A 14,521-nucleotide genomic window follows, 5' to 3' on the forward strand; every position below is an offset into this window, starting at 1 on the left:
AGAAAAGTGACAGCTGAGGTACAGCGCGGCTGGCGGGAGTGCAGCGCGCCATTGCTGCCCCCACAGACAGGCACTGCAGGGTGCGGGGGATGGTGCCCTGGGCAGCAAAAACACCTCTATAAACTGGCAAAAAGGGGGCATAAGATGCCCAGGCACAGGTCTACCCCGCCAGTGTAAATGTTATGAAAAGTTTCTGAGGTAAAAATGCGCCATTGTGGGGCGGAGCTTCTTCCTCAGGCAGCCAGCACACTGCTCAGCGCCATTTTCTCTCTCCTCAGGCTGCAGAGACTTTGCTGGTCCTCCTTCACTTCTGACTACAAGTATCAGGGTGCAAAACAGGGGGAGCACAAGCGAATTTGGTGTTTTACTGTGTAAAAAGCGCTCCATGTCAGTGGGCATTCTGTGTTCACAGGCATTAGATACTGGCGCTGGGGTTGTGAACTGGCTGCTCCTAAACTCTGACAGATTTTACTGTGGGTCTGTCCCCTATAAGTCCCAGTGTGTCTGTGTGTGTGTTGTACACGTGTGTAAGACATGTCAGAGGCAGGGAGTTCCTCCCCGAAGGAAACCATTTTAGGGACACAGAAGTGTAATGTGGTGGCGCTGCCGGCACACCAAGAGCCTGCATGGGTGAAAGAAATACGTGATAGTATGCATCATATCAATAGGAGGTTTGATAAGTCTGAATCTCATGCTGAGTGCTGGAGAAAATCGGTGGAGGATGTGATTTTTCAGGGCTCTGTTCTTCCATCCGCAGGCGACCCCTCTGGGTCACATAAGAGACCATTTGCGAATACTGATACCGACACGGACACTGATTCTTGTGTCGACGATAGTGACTCCAGAGAAATACATCATAAATTGGCAAAAAATATACAATATATGACTGTGGCTATAAGGTAAGTTCTGGAAGTCACGGAAGCCACTCCTGTACCTCAGGAGAAGGCTTATTTCTATAAAGAAAAGAAATCTAAGGTCACTTTCCCTCCTTCCCACAAGCTTAATACACTCTTTGAAGGGATGTGGGTGAATCCCGAAAATAAATTTTGTATTCCCAAAAGGATTCAGATAGCTTATCCTTTTACCGGGGGAGGACAGGAAAAAATGGGAGTCACCCCCTGTGTTAGACAGTGCACTGTCCAGGTTGATAAAGAAGGTAATTCTCCCTGCACCTGGCACGGCTTCACTAAAAGAGCCGGCAGACCGAAAGATATAAACTACATTGAAATCCATTTATGTTGCCAATGGTACGCTGCTCAGGCCCACAATTGCTTGCACGTGGGTGAGTTTTGCTATTGAAAAATGGTCAGAAAGCGTGTCATCTGAAATTGACACGATTGATAAAGATAAGATACTCCTTAAGTTAGGGAATATCAAAGACGCTGCCGCATACATGTTAGAAGCGATTAAATATATTGGACTCTTGAGTTCACAAGCCGCTACCATGGCAGTATCGGCTCGGCGGGCGTTGTGGATTCGCCAGTGGAACGTGGATGCAGAATCTAAAAGAGTTTTGGAGGCTTATCCGATATACTGATGAGGCCTTATTTGGCGATGGACTGGATGCGTTAGTCTCGGCGGCTACCGCAGGTAAGTCAACATTTTTGCCCTTTGCGCCTGCACCGGCAAAAAAATATCACCCGCACATGCAGTCCTTTTGGCCCAATAAATACAAAAAAGCGAGAGGTTCCCCCTTCGTTGCGGGAAGGGGAAAGGGAAAGAAGTCCACAGCAGCTTCAGGTTCCCAGTAGAAGAAATCTATCCCTTCTGCCAAATCTTCAGCATGACGCTGGGGCTCCTTTGCGGGAGGCCGCTCGGGTGGGGGCACGTCTCAAACTGTTCATCCAAGGTTGGATTCTGTCTGGCCTGGATCCCTGGGTGTTGCAAATAGTGTCCCAGAGATACAAGATGGAGTTTGAAGACGTTCCCCCATGCCAATTTTTCAAATCGACCTTGCCAGCTTCTCTTCCAGAAAGGGAAGCAGTAACAGCGGCAATCCAAAAATCATGTCAGGATCAGGTCATAGTCCTGGTACCTTTGTCACAACAAGGGGAGGGGTTTTATTCAAACCTTTTTGTAGTTCCGAAGCCGGACTCCTCGGTCAGACCGATCCTAAACCTGAAAAATCTGAATCTCTACTTGAAACGATTCAAGTTCAAAAGGGAATCACTGAGGGCAGTGATTTCCAGTCTGGAGGAGGGGGATTACATGGTGTCTGTAGACATAAAGGATGCTTACCTGCATGTTCCCATTTATCCTCCTCACCAGGCTTATCTGAGATTCGCGGTTCAGGATTGCCATTACCAATTCCAGACGTTACCTTTCGGTCTCTCCACGGCGACGAGGGTATTCACCAAGGTGATGGCGGAGATGATGGTTCTCCTGTGTCAAAAAGGAGTCAATATAATTCCTTATCTAGACGATCTTCTGATAAAGGGAGTTGTTACAAAACATCACACTCTCCCTGTCAATACTCCAACAACACGGTTGGATCATAAATTATCCAAAGTCACAGTTGGAACCGACGACAAGATTGTCTTTTCTCGGGATGATTCTGGACACAGAAGGTCAGAGAGTATTTCTTCCGGTGGAAAAGGCTCTGAAAATCCAGAAAATGGTAAAACATATATTAAAACCATCAAGTGTGTTGATCCATCAGTGCATTCGGTTGTTGGGGAAGATGGTGGTGGCCTACGAGGCCATACAGTTTGGCAGGTTCAATGCCAGGGTATTCAAGTGGGACCTGTTGGACAAGTGGTCGGGATCCCACCTACACATGCACCGGAAGATAATCCTGTCGTCAAAAGCCAGGATTTCGCTCCTGTGGTGGCTACACAGTTCTCACCTACTAGAGGGACGCAGGTTCAGGATTCAGGACTGGGTCCTGGTAACCACGGATGCAAGTCTCCGAGGCTGGGGAGCTGTCAATCAGGGGGAAAGCTTCCAAGGAAAATGGTCAAGTCAGGAAGCCTGCCTTCACATAAACGTGCTGGAATTGAGAGCCATTTACAACGGCCTTCAACAAGCGGTACATTTTCTTCAAGATCATTCCGTGCAGATCCAGTCGGACAATGTAACAGCAGTCGCGTACATAAACAGGCAGGGCGGAACGAAAAGCAGAGCGGCAATGGCAGAGGTGACGAAGATCCTCTTCTGGGCAGAAAGACATGTAAAAGCTCTGTCGGCAATTTTCATTCCGGGATTAGACAACTGGGAAGCAGACTTCCTCAGCAGACACGATCTCCATCCAGGAGAGTGGGGCCTCCACCAAGAAGTCTTCGCAGAGGTAACAAGTCTTTGGGGAGTTCCTTAAGTAGACATGATGGCATCTCATCTCAACAAGAAGCTTCAGAAATATTGTTCCAGGTTGAGAGACCCTCAAGCAATAGCAGTGGATGCGCTAGTGGCCCAGTGGGTGTTCCGGTCGGTATATGTCTTCCCTCCACTTCCGCTGATCCCAAAGGTGCTCAGGATGATAAGGAGAACAAGAGTTTGAGCAATCTTCATTGCCCCAGACTGGCCAAGGAGGGCTTGGTACCCGGATCTTCAGGAGTTGCTCATAGAAGATCCTCGGCCTCTTCCTCTTCGCGAGGACCTGCTGCAGCAGGGGCCATGCGTGTATCAAGACTTCCCGTGGCTACGTTTGACGGCATGGCTGTTGAGCGCCGGATCCTAGCCCGTAAGGGTATTCCCAAGGAAGTCATCCCCACCCTTATTCAGGCCAGGAAAGGAGTAACGTTGAAACATTACCACCGTATTTGGAGAAAATATGTGTCTTGGTGTGAATCCAAGAAGGCTCCTACGGAAGAGTTTCAGTTGGGACGTTTTCTCCATTTTCTGCAGGCTGGTGTGGAGGCGGGCCTCCGATTGGGGTCAATCAAGGTTCAGATTTCGGCTTTGTCAGTGTTCTTCCAAAAAAATTAGCCTCTCTTCCAGAGGTTCAGACCTTCGTGAAAGGGGTTCTGCACATCCAGCCTCCATTTGTGCCTCCAGTGGCACCATGGGACCTTAATGTGGTGTTGCAATTACTTCAATCGGATTGGTTTGAGCCTCTACAAGAGATAGAGTTGAAGTTTCTCACTTGGAAAGTGGTGATGCTTTTGGCATTGGCATCCGCACGGTGGGTGTCTGAGTTGGGGGCCTTGTCTCACAAGAGCCCTTACCTGATCTTCCATGAAGATAGGGCAGAGTTGAGAACTCGTCAACATTTTCTTCCAAAGGTGTTTTCATCTTTCCACATAAACCAACCTATTGTGGTGCCAGTAGTTACTGACACGTTCACTGAGTCAAAGTCTCTAGATGTGGTTAGAGCTTTGAAGACTTATGTCGCTAGAACAGCTCGAATACGGAAAACAGAGTCTTTGTTTGTCCTGTATGCTCCCAACAAGATTGGGTGTCCTGCTTCCAAGCAGACTATTGCGCGTTGGATAAGAAGTACGATTCAGCACGCTCATACTACAGCTGGATTGCCGTTACTGACGTCGGTGAAGGCCATTCCACTAGGAAGGTGGGCTCATCCTGGGCGGCTGCCCGGGTGGTCTCGGCACTTCATCTTTGCCAAACAGCTACTTGGTCGGGGTCAAACACATTTGCAAAATTCTACAAGTTTGACACCTTGGCCGACGAAGACCTCAAGTTCGGTCAATCGGTGCTGCAGGGTCATCCGCACTCTCCGGCCCGTACTGGATCTTTGGTATAAACCCCATGGTCATGAAGTGGACCCCAGCATCCTCTAGGACACATGAGAAAACAGGATTTTGATACCTGCCGGTAAATCCTTTTCTCCTAGTCTGTAGAGGATGCTAGGCGCCCGTCCCAGTACGTACTTTACCTGCAGTTTTGTTTATTAGAATCACACATGTTGTGTTTTATTAGTTTCAGCATGTTTGCTGTAATTGGTTCTTGCCGATTGGCAGGTGTTATGTTGAATGCCATGTTGTGCGGCATGGTTGAGGTGTGAGCTGGTATGTATCTCACCATTAGTATTAAAGTAAATCCTTTCCTCGAAATATCCGTCTCCCTGGGCACAGTTCCTATAACTGAGGTCTGGAGGAGGGGCATAGAGGGAGGAGCCAGTTCACAGCCACTGAAAATTCTTAAGAGTGTCCATGGCTCCTGCGGAACCGTCTATACCCCATGGTCATGAAGTGGACCCCAGCATCCTCTACGGACTAGGAGAAAAGGATTTACTGGTAGGTATCAAAATCCTGTTTAATAGGACACCACAGACTGTCCTGTTGTTGTTATTATTATAATACAGGAGGAGCGGCCTGTGGTGTCCTGTTATTATTATTATAATAATACAGGGGGAGCAGCCTGTGGTGTCCTGTTATTATTATTATACAGGGGGAGCAGCCTGTGGTGTCCTGTTATTATTATTCAGGGGAAGCAGCCTATGGTGTCCTGTTGTTGGTATTATTATTTTACAGGAGGAGCAGCCTGTGGTGTCCTGTGTTTGTTATTGTTTTTAAATAATAATAATAATTATTATTATTATTATACTGGGGAGTAGCCTGTGGTGTTTTGTTATTGTTATTATTATTTATTATTATTATACAGGATAAGCGGCCTGTGGTATCCTGTTATTGTTATTATTATTATTCAGGAGAAGCAGCCTGTGGCGTCCAGTTATTATTATTATAATACATGGGGAGCAACCTGTAGTATTATTATTATTAATAATAATAATAATACTACAGGCTGCTCCCCATGTATTATTATTATAATAATAATAATAATAATAACTGGATGCCACAGGCTGCTTCTCTTGTATAATAATAATAATAATAATAATAATAATAATAATAATAATAATAATAACAATAACAGGATACCACAGGCCGCTCCTCCTATATAATAATAATCAATAATAATATTATTATTATTATATAGGAGGAGCGGCCTGTGGTATCCTGTTATTGTTATTATTATACAGGAGAAGCAGCCTGTGGCGTCCAGTTATTATTATTATTATAATAATACATGGGGAGCAGCCTGTAGTATTATTATTATTAATAATAATAACAATACTACTACTACAGGCTGCTCCCCATTATAATAATAATAATAATAATAATAATAACTGGACGCAACAGGCTGCTTCTCCTGAATAATAATAACAATAACAGGATACCACAGGCCGCTTCTCCTGTATAATAATAATACCAACAACAGGACACCACAGGCTGCTCCCCCTGTATAATAATAATAATAATAACAACAACAACAGGACACCACAGGCTGCTCCTCCTGTATAATAATAACAACAGGACACCACAGGCCGCTCCTCCTGTATTATAATAAATAACAACAGGACACCAGCATCCTTTGTGTGGAATCCTGTTATTGTTATTATTATACAGGAGAAGCAGCCTGTGGCGTCCAATTATTATTATTATTATTATAATACATGGGGAGCAGCCTGTAGTATTATTATTATTAATAATAATAATAATACTACTACAGGCTGCTCCCCATTATAATAATAATAATAATAATAATAATAATAATAATTAATAATAATAACTGGACGCAACAGGCTGCTTCTCCTGAATAATAATAACAATAACAGGATACCACAGGCCGCTTCTCCTGTATAATAATACCAACAACAGGACACCACAGGCTGCTCCCCCTGTATAATAATAAATAAGAATTTACTTACCGATAATTCTATTTCTCGGAGTCCGTAGTGGATGCTGGGGTTCCTGAAAGGACCATGGGGAATAGCGGCTCCGCAGGAGACAGGGCACAAAAAAGTAAAGCTTTACTAGGTCAGGTGGTGTGCACTGGCTCCTCCCCCTATGACCCTCCTCCAGACTCCAGTTAGGTACTGTGCCCGGACGAGCATACACAATAAGGGAGGCATTTTGAATCCCGGGTAAGACTCATACCAGCCACACCAATCACACCGTACAACTTGTGATCTAAACCCAGTTAACAGTATGACAACAGAAAGGGCCTCTTAAAGATGGCTCCTTAACAATAACCCGAATTAGTTAACAATAACTATGTACAAGTATTGCAGATAATCCGCACTTGGGATGGGCGCCCAGCATCCACTACGGACTCCGAGAAATAGAATTATCGGTAAGTAAATTCTTATTTTCTCTATCGTCCTAAGTGGATGCTGGGGTTCCTGAAAGGACCATGGGGATTATACCAAAGCTCCCAAACGGGCGGGAGAGTGCGGATGACTCTGCAGCACCGAATGAGAGAACTCCAGGTCCTCCTTTGCCAGGGTATCAAATTTGTAAAATTTTACAAACGTGTTCTCCCCCGACCACGTAGCTGCTCGGCAGAGTTGTAATGCCGAGACCCCTCGGGCAGCCGCCCAAGATGAGCCCACCTTCCTTGTGGAGTGGGCTTTTACAGTTTTAGGCTGTGGCAGGCCTGCCACAGAATGTGCAAGTTGAATTGTGTTACAAATCCAACGAGCAATCGACTGCTTAGAAGCAGGTGCGCCCAACTTGTTGGGTGCATACAATATAAACAGCGAGTCAGATTTTCTGACTCCAGCCGTCCTTGCAATGTATATTTTTAAGGCTCTGACAACGTCCAACAACTTGGAGTCCTCCAAGTCGCTAGTGGCCGCAGGCACCACAATAGGTTGGTTCAGATGAAATGCTGATACCACTTTAGGGAGAAAATGCGGACGAGTCCGCAGTTCTGCCCTATCCGAATGGAAGATTAGATAAGGACTTTTATAAGATAAAGCCGCCAATTCAGATACTCTCCTGGCAGAGGCCAGGGCTAGTAACATAGTCACTTTCAATGTGAGATATTTCAAATCCACCTTTTTCAATGGTTCAAACCAATGGGATTTGAGGAAATCTAAAACTACATTTAGATCCCACGGTGCCACCGGAGGCACCACAGGAGGCTGTATATGCAGTACTCCCTTGACAAAAGTCTGGACCTCAGGGACAGAGGCCAATTCTTTTTGGAAGAATATTGACAGGGCCGAAATTTGAACCTTAATGGATCCCAATTTGAGACCCATAGATAATCCTGATTGCAGGAAATGTAGGAAACGACCCAGTTGGAATTCCTCCGTCGGAACCCTCCGATCCTCGCACCACGCTACATATTTTCGCCAAATGCGGTGATAATGTTTCACGGTGACTTCCTTCCGTGCCTTAATCAAGGTAGGAATGACTTCTTCTGGAACGCCTTTCCCTTTTAGGATCTGGCGTTCAACCGCCATGCCGTCAACGCAGCCGCGGTAAGTCTTGAAAAAGACAGGGACCCTGCTGTAGCAGGTCCCTTCTCAGAGGTAGAGGCCACGGTTCGTCCGTGAGCATCTCTTGAAGTTCCGGATACCAAGTCCTTCTCGGCCAATCCGGAACCACTAGTATTGTTCTTACTCTTCTTTGCCGTATGATCTTCAATACCTTTGGTATGAGCGGCAGAGGAGGAAACACATACACTGACTGGTACACCCAAGGAGTTACCAGTGCGTCCACAGCTATTGCCTGTGGATCTCTTGACCTGGCGCAATATTTGTCCAGTTTCTTGTTGAGGCGAGACGCCATCATGTCTACAATTGGTCTTTCCCAACGGTCTATTAACATGTTGAAGACTTCTGGATGTAGACCCCACTCTCCCGGATGAAGATCGTGTCTGCTGAGGAAGTCTGCTTCCCAGTTGTCCACGCCCGGGATGAACACTGCTGACAGTGCTATCACGTGATTCTCCGCCCAGCGAAGAATCTTGGCAGCTTCTGCCATTGCACTCCTGCTTCTTGTGCCGCCCTGCCTGTTTACATGGGCGACCGCCGTGATGTTGTCCGACTGAATCAACACCGGCTTTCCTTGCAGGAGAAGTTCCGCCTGGCTTAGAGCATTGTAGATTGCTCTTAGTTCCAGAATGTTTATGTGAAGAGACTTTTCCAGACTCGTCCATACTCCCTGGAAGTTTCTTCCTTGTGTGACTGCTCCCCAGCCTCTCAGGCTGGCGTCCGTGGTCACCAGGATCCAATCCTGAATGCCGAATCTGCGGCCTTCTAATAGGTGAGCCTTCTGCAACCACCACAGAAGTGACACCCTTGTCTTTGGTGACAGGGTTATTCGCAGGTGCATCTGCAGATGCGACCCTGACCATTTGTCCAACAGATCCCTTTGGAATATTCTTGCATGGAATCTGCCGAATGGAATTGCTTCGTAAGAAGCCACCATTTTTCCCAGGACTCTTGTGCATTGATGTACTGACACTTTTCCTGGTTTTAGGAGGTTCCTGACCAGATCGGATAACTCCTTGGCTTTTTCCTCTGGAAGGAAAACCTTTTTCTGAACCGTGTCCAGAATCATTCCTAGGAACAGCAGACGAGTTGTCGGGATTAAATGGGATTTTGGAATATTCAGAATCCACCCGTGTTGTCTTAGCACCTCTTGAGATAGTGCTAAAGCTGTCTCCAGCTGTTCTCTGGACCTTGCCCTTATTAGGAGATCGTCCAAGTATGGGATAACTAATACGCCTTTTCTTCGAAGAAGAATCATCATCTCGGCCATTACCTTGGTAAAGACCCGAGGCGCCGTGGACAATCCGAACGGCAGCGTCTGAAACTGATAGTGACAGTTTTGAACAATGAACCTGAGGTACCCCTGGTGTGCGGGGTAAATCGGAACGTGTAGATACGCATCCTTGATGTCCAAGGATACCATAAAGTCCCCTTCTTCCAGGTTCGCTATCACTGCTCTGAGTGACTCCATCTTGAACTTGAACTTTTTTATGTAGAGGTTCAAGGACTTCAGATTTAGAATAGGCCTTACCGAGCCATCCGGCTTCGGTACCACAAATAGAGTGGAATAATACCCCTTTCCTTGTTGTAATAGGGGTACTTTGACTATCACCTGCTGAGCGTACAGCTTGTGAATGGCTTCCAACACCCTCTCCCTTTCGGAAGAGACGGTTGGTAAGGCAGACTTCAGGAAACGATGAGGAGGATCCGTCTCTAATTCCAACCTGTACCCCTGAGATATTATCTGCAGGATCCAGGGGTCTACCTGCGAGTGAGCCCACTGCGCGCTGTAATTTTTGAGACGGCCCCCCACTGTCCCCGAGTCCGCTTGAGAGGCCCCAGCGTCATGCTGAGGTTTTTGCAGGAGCCGGGGAGGGCTTCTGTTCCTGGGAAGGAGCTGCCTGTTGGTGTCTCTTCCCTCTTCCTCTGCCTCGTGGCAGGTACGACAAGCCCTTTGCTCTCTTATTTTTGTAGGAGCGAAAAGGCTGCGGTTGAAAGGTCGGTGCCTTTCTCTGTTGGGGAGTGACTTGAGGTAAAAAAGTGGATTTCCCGGCAGTAGCCGTGGCCACCAAGTCTGATAGACCAACTCCAAATAACTCCTCCCCTTTATACGGCAAAACCTCCATGTGACGTTTTGAATCCGCATCGCCTGTCCACTGTCGTGTCCATAAGGCTCTTCTGGCTGAAATGGACATAGCACTCACCCGAGATGCCAGTGTGCAAATATCCCTCTGTGCATCACGCATATAGATAAATGCATCCTTTATTTGTTCTAACGACAGTAAAACATTGTCCCTATCTAGGGTATCAATATTTTCAATCAGGGATTCTGACCAAACTACTCCAGCACTGCACATCCAGGCAGTTGCTATAGCTGGTCGTAGTATAACACCTGCATGTGTGTATATATTCTTTTGAATAACTTCCATCTTTCTATCTGATGGATCCTTAAGTGCGGCCGTCTCAGGAGAGGGTAACGCCACTTGTTTGGATAAGCGTGTGAGCGCCTTGTCCACCTTAGGGGGTGTTTCCCAGCGCGCCCTAACCTCTGGCGGGAAAGGGTATAATGCCAATAACTTTTTTGAAATTATCAACTTTTTATCAGGAGCAACCCACGCTTCATCACACACGTCATTTAATTCTTCTGATTCAGGAAAAACTGTTTGTAGTTTTTTCACACCATACATAATACCCTGTTTTACGGTATCTGTAGTATCAGCTAAATGTAACGTCTCCTTCATTGCCAAAATCATATAACGTGTGGCCCTACTGGAAAATACGTTTGAATTTCTACCGTCGTCACTGGAATCAGTGCCCGTGTCTGGGTCTGTGTCGACCGACTGAGGCAAAGGGCGTTTTACAGCCCCTGACGGTGTTTGAGGCGCCTGGACAGGCATTAATTGATTGTCCGGCCGCCTCATGTCCTCAACTGACTGTTTAAGGGAAGATAAACCATCACGTAATTCCACAAATAAAGGCATCCATTCTGGTGTCGACCCCCTGGGGGGTGACATCTGCATATTTGGCAATTGCTCCGCCTCCACACCAATATCGTCCTCATACATGTCGACACCACGTACCGACACACACCGCAAACTCACAGGGAATGCTCTAATGAAGACAGGACCCACTAGCCCTTTTGGGGAGACAGAGGGAGAGTCTGCCAGCACACACCACAAAGCGCTATATATACAAGGGATATCCTTATATTAAGTGCTCCCTTATAGCTGCTTTAATATATATATATATATATAGCCATTAATGTGCCCCCCCTCTCTGTTTTACCCTGTTTCTGTAGTGCAGTGCAGGGGAGAGACCTGGGAGCCGTTCTGACCAGCGGAGCTGTGACAGAAAATGGCGCCGTGTGCTGAGGAGATAGGCCCCGCCCCTTTTTCGGCGGGTTCTTCTCCCGCTATTTTTCCAGTCAGGCAGGGGTTAAATATCTCCATATAGCCCCTATGGGCTATATGTGAGGTATTTTTAGCCTTGTATAAGGTTTATATTTGCCTCTCAGAGCGCCCCCCCCCAGCGCTCTGCACCCTCAGTGACTGCCCAGTGAAGTGTGCTGAGAGGAAAATGGCGCACAGCTGCAGTGCTGTGCGCTACCTTATGAAGACTGAGGAGTCTTCAGCCGCCGGTTTCCGGACCTCTTCACGCTTCAGCATCTGCAAGGGGGTCGGCGGCGCGGCTCCGGGACCGGACTCCACGGCTGGGCCTGTGTTCGATCCCTCTGGAGCTAATGGTGTCCAGTAGCCAAGCAGCAAATCCACTCTGCATGCAGGTGAGTTTACTACTTTCCCCCTAAGTCCCACGTTGCAGTGATCCTGTTGCCAGCAGGACTCACTGTAAAGAAAAAAACCTAAACTAAACTTTCTCTAAGCAGCTCTTTAGGAGAGCCACCTAGATTGCACCCTTCTCGTTCGGGCACAAAATCTAACTGGAGTCTGGAGGAGGGTCATAGGGGGAGGAGCCAGTGCACACCACCTGACCTAGTAAAGCTTTACTTTTTTGTGCCCTGTCTCCTGCGGAGCCGCTATTCCCCATGGTCCTTTCAGGAACCCCAGCATCCACTTAGGACGATAGAGAAATAATAATAACAACAACAACAGGACACCACAGGCTGCTCCTCCTGTATAATAATAACAACAGGACACCACAGGCCGCTCCTCCTGTATTATAATAAATAACAACAGGACACCAGCATCCTTTGTGTGGAACGGAATGCAATGACCGGAAGTAAGGTGGAACGCACAGGGCGAAAGTAGAGAGTGATTGGACAAGCTGCTTCCTGGTGACTGGCCCCTCCCCTATACACCCCGTCTCAGGCCCGCGATCTGTAAAATGTATTACCATACATGTCCTCAGTGCAGGAGGCCGGCGGCCATTTTCTTGTAGACCAGTCCGGCACCTGCAGCAGCGATAGGTTCCCTGGCCGTCTAGTGACGTCAGGAGCGGCGGCCATTTTCCCCTGGTCTGAGCTCCGCCTTCCTTCTATTAATCCCACAAGGACAGCAGGGTTGATTCTATATCGGAGTAGGAGAAGGGAGCTTCTGACGTACCTAGGGGAGGTAGCATCAACCAAGGCAGCAAGAGCAGATAGCAACCACTGCTGTGTCTGGCAGCAGGTAATATTATTATTATTATTATTATTATTATTATTATTATTATTATTATTATTATTATTATTATTATTATTATTATTCTATAAGCTGAGCAGCTCTGGTGTTAGGTTACTGTACTACAGGGGGAGCAGCCTCTGGTGCCTTGTTATAGTGCAGATGGAGCAGCCTCTGGTGATGCATTATACCTGTACAGGTGGCTAACACTCTAGTGTCCTATTACTGTAATACAGGTAGCACAGACCCCGCCGTTACCGTAATACAGGTGGCGCAGACCCCGCCAGTACCGTAATACAGGTGGGGCAGGTGTTGTGTCCTGTGGCATTGTAATACAGGGGTAGCGGCCTGTGTTGTCTTCCTATGCTATGCTATGCAGAGAGAGGGGCCTGTGTTTTATTACTGTACAGAGGGAGCAGCCTGTGTTGTATTAAAATATAGAGGAGATATTTTAATATACAGGGGAGCGGCATGTGTTGGGCTACTCTACAGGGGGAGTGGTATTTGGCATCCTCCTATACAGGGGTAGTGGATTGTGACATCCTACTATACAGGGGGAGCAGTCTGTGTTGCCCTATTATACAGGGCGAGGGGCCTGTGGTGTCTTGTTACTATTATTATATAGTGTGAGAGGCATGTATTGTCTTTCTATACAGAAGGAGTAGCCTGTGTTGTCATAATATACAGGGTTAGCATCTTGTGCTGTCATAGTATACAGGGGGAGCGGCCTGTGTTGTCATAATATACAGGAGTATCATCCTGTGCTGTCATAGTATACAGGGGGATCGGTCTGTGTTGTCATAATTAGCGATGAGCGGGTCTGGTTCCTCGGGATTCGAACCCCCCCGAACTTCACCCATTTTACACGGGTCCAAGGCAGACTCGAATCTTCCCGCCTTGCTCGGTTAACCCGAGCGCGCCCGAACGTCATCATCCCGCTGTCTGATTCTCGCGAGAATCGTATTCTATATAAGGAACCGCATGTCGCCTCCATTTTCACTCGTGCTTTGGAGATGATAGCCAGAGGACGTGGCTGCATTCTCTCAGTTTCTGTGCTCAGTGTGCTGCAAATATCTACGTTCTCTGCCTGAAAAAACGCTACATATATGTGCTGAATTGTAGTATATAGTAGGTGGACAGTGCAGAATTTTGCTGTGACCACCAGTATATATATATATATAGCAGTACGGTACAGCATACCTCCCAACATGACCCTCTCCAGGAGGGACACAATGCTCTGCTTCTGGACTTTTCTCTTAATTTGTGATTGCCATCACCTGTTTTGAACAGGTTAATAGATAAGAAAGGTGTTTCAGCACAGGTGATGGCAATCATAAATAAATAGGGCAATCCAGGAGCAGAGCATTGTGTCCCTCCTGGAGAGGGTCATGTTGGGAGGTATGCGGTACAGTAGTCCATTGCTCTACGTCTGTGTCGTCAAGTATACTATGCATCCATACCTGTGCTGCATTTTAGTTGTGCGCAGTATATAGTAGGAGGACAGTGCAGAATTTTGCTGTGACCACCAGTATATATATAGCAGTATGGTACAGTAGTCCACTGCTCTACCACTGTGTCGTCAAGTATACTACAAATGTTCAGTAAAATTACCCAAAAATCAAAATCAAAAGCGTCTGATGAGAAGCGTAAACTTGCCAATATGCCA

At 46.9% G+C, this 14,521-nt stretch overlaps 1 protein-coding gene across 3 annotated transcripts in view; it reads left to right on the forward strand.

Annotated features, from left to right (window-relative positions):
* The window catches only part of LOC134983116 (zinc finger protein OZF-like), a 294,499-nt gene that overhangs the window by 240,559 nt on the left and 39,419 nt on the right, over nt 1-14,521 (forward strand). For 2 of the 3 annotated variants that reach the window (XM_063948832.1, XM_063948833.1), the window contains exon 1: nt 12,748-12,864. The exons of the other annotated variant lie outside the window; for it this stretch is intronic. The gene's annotated coding sequence lies outside the window, so the exon portion shown is untranslated. Of the gene's footprint in view, nt 1-12,747; nt 12,865-14,521 lie in introns of those variants that run through there. 3 annotated transcript variants of the gene reach the window in all.

Source organism: Pseudophryne corroboree (assembly GCF_028390025.1).
Source record: "Pseudophryne corroboree isolate aPseCor3 chromosome 3 unlocalized genomic scaffold, aPseCor3.hap2 SUPER_3_unloc_1, whole genome shotgun sequence".
In the NCBI taxonomy this organism is placed as follows: Eukaryota; Metazoa; Chordata; class Amphibia; order Anura; family Myobatrachidae; genus Pseudophryne; species Pseudophryne corroboree.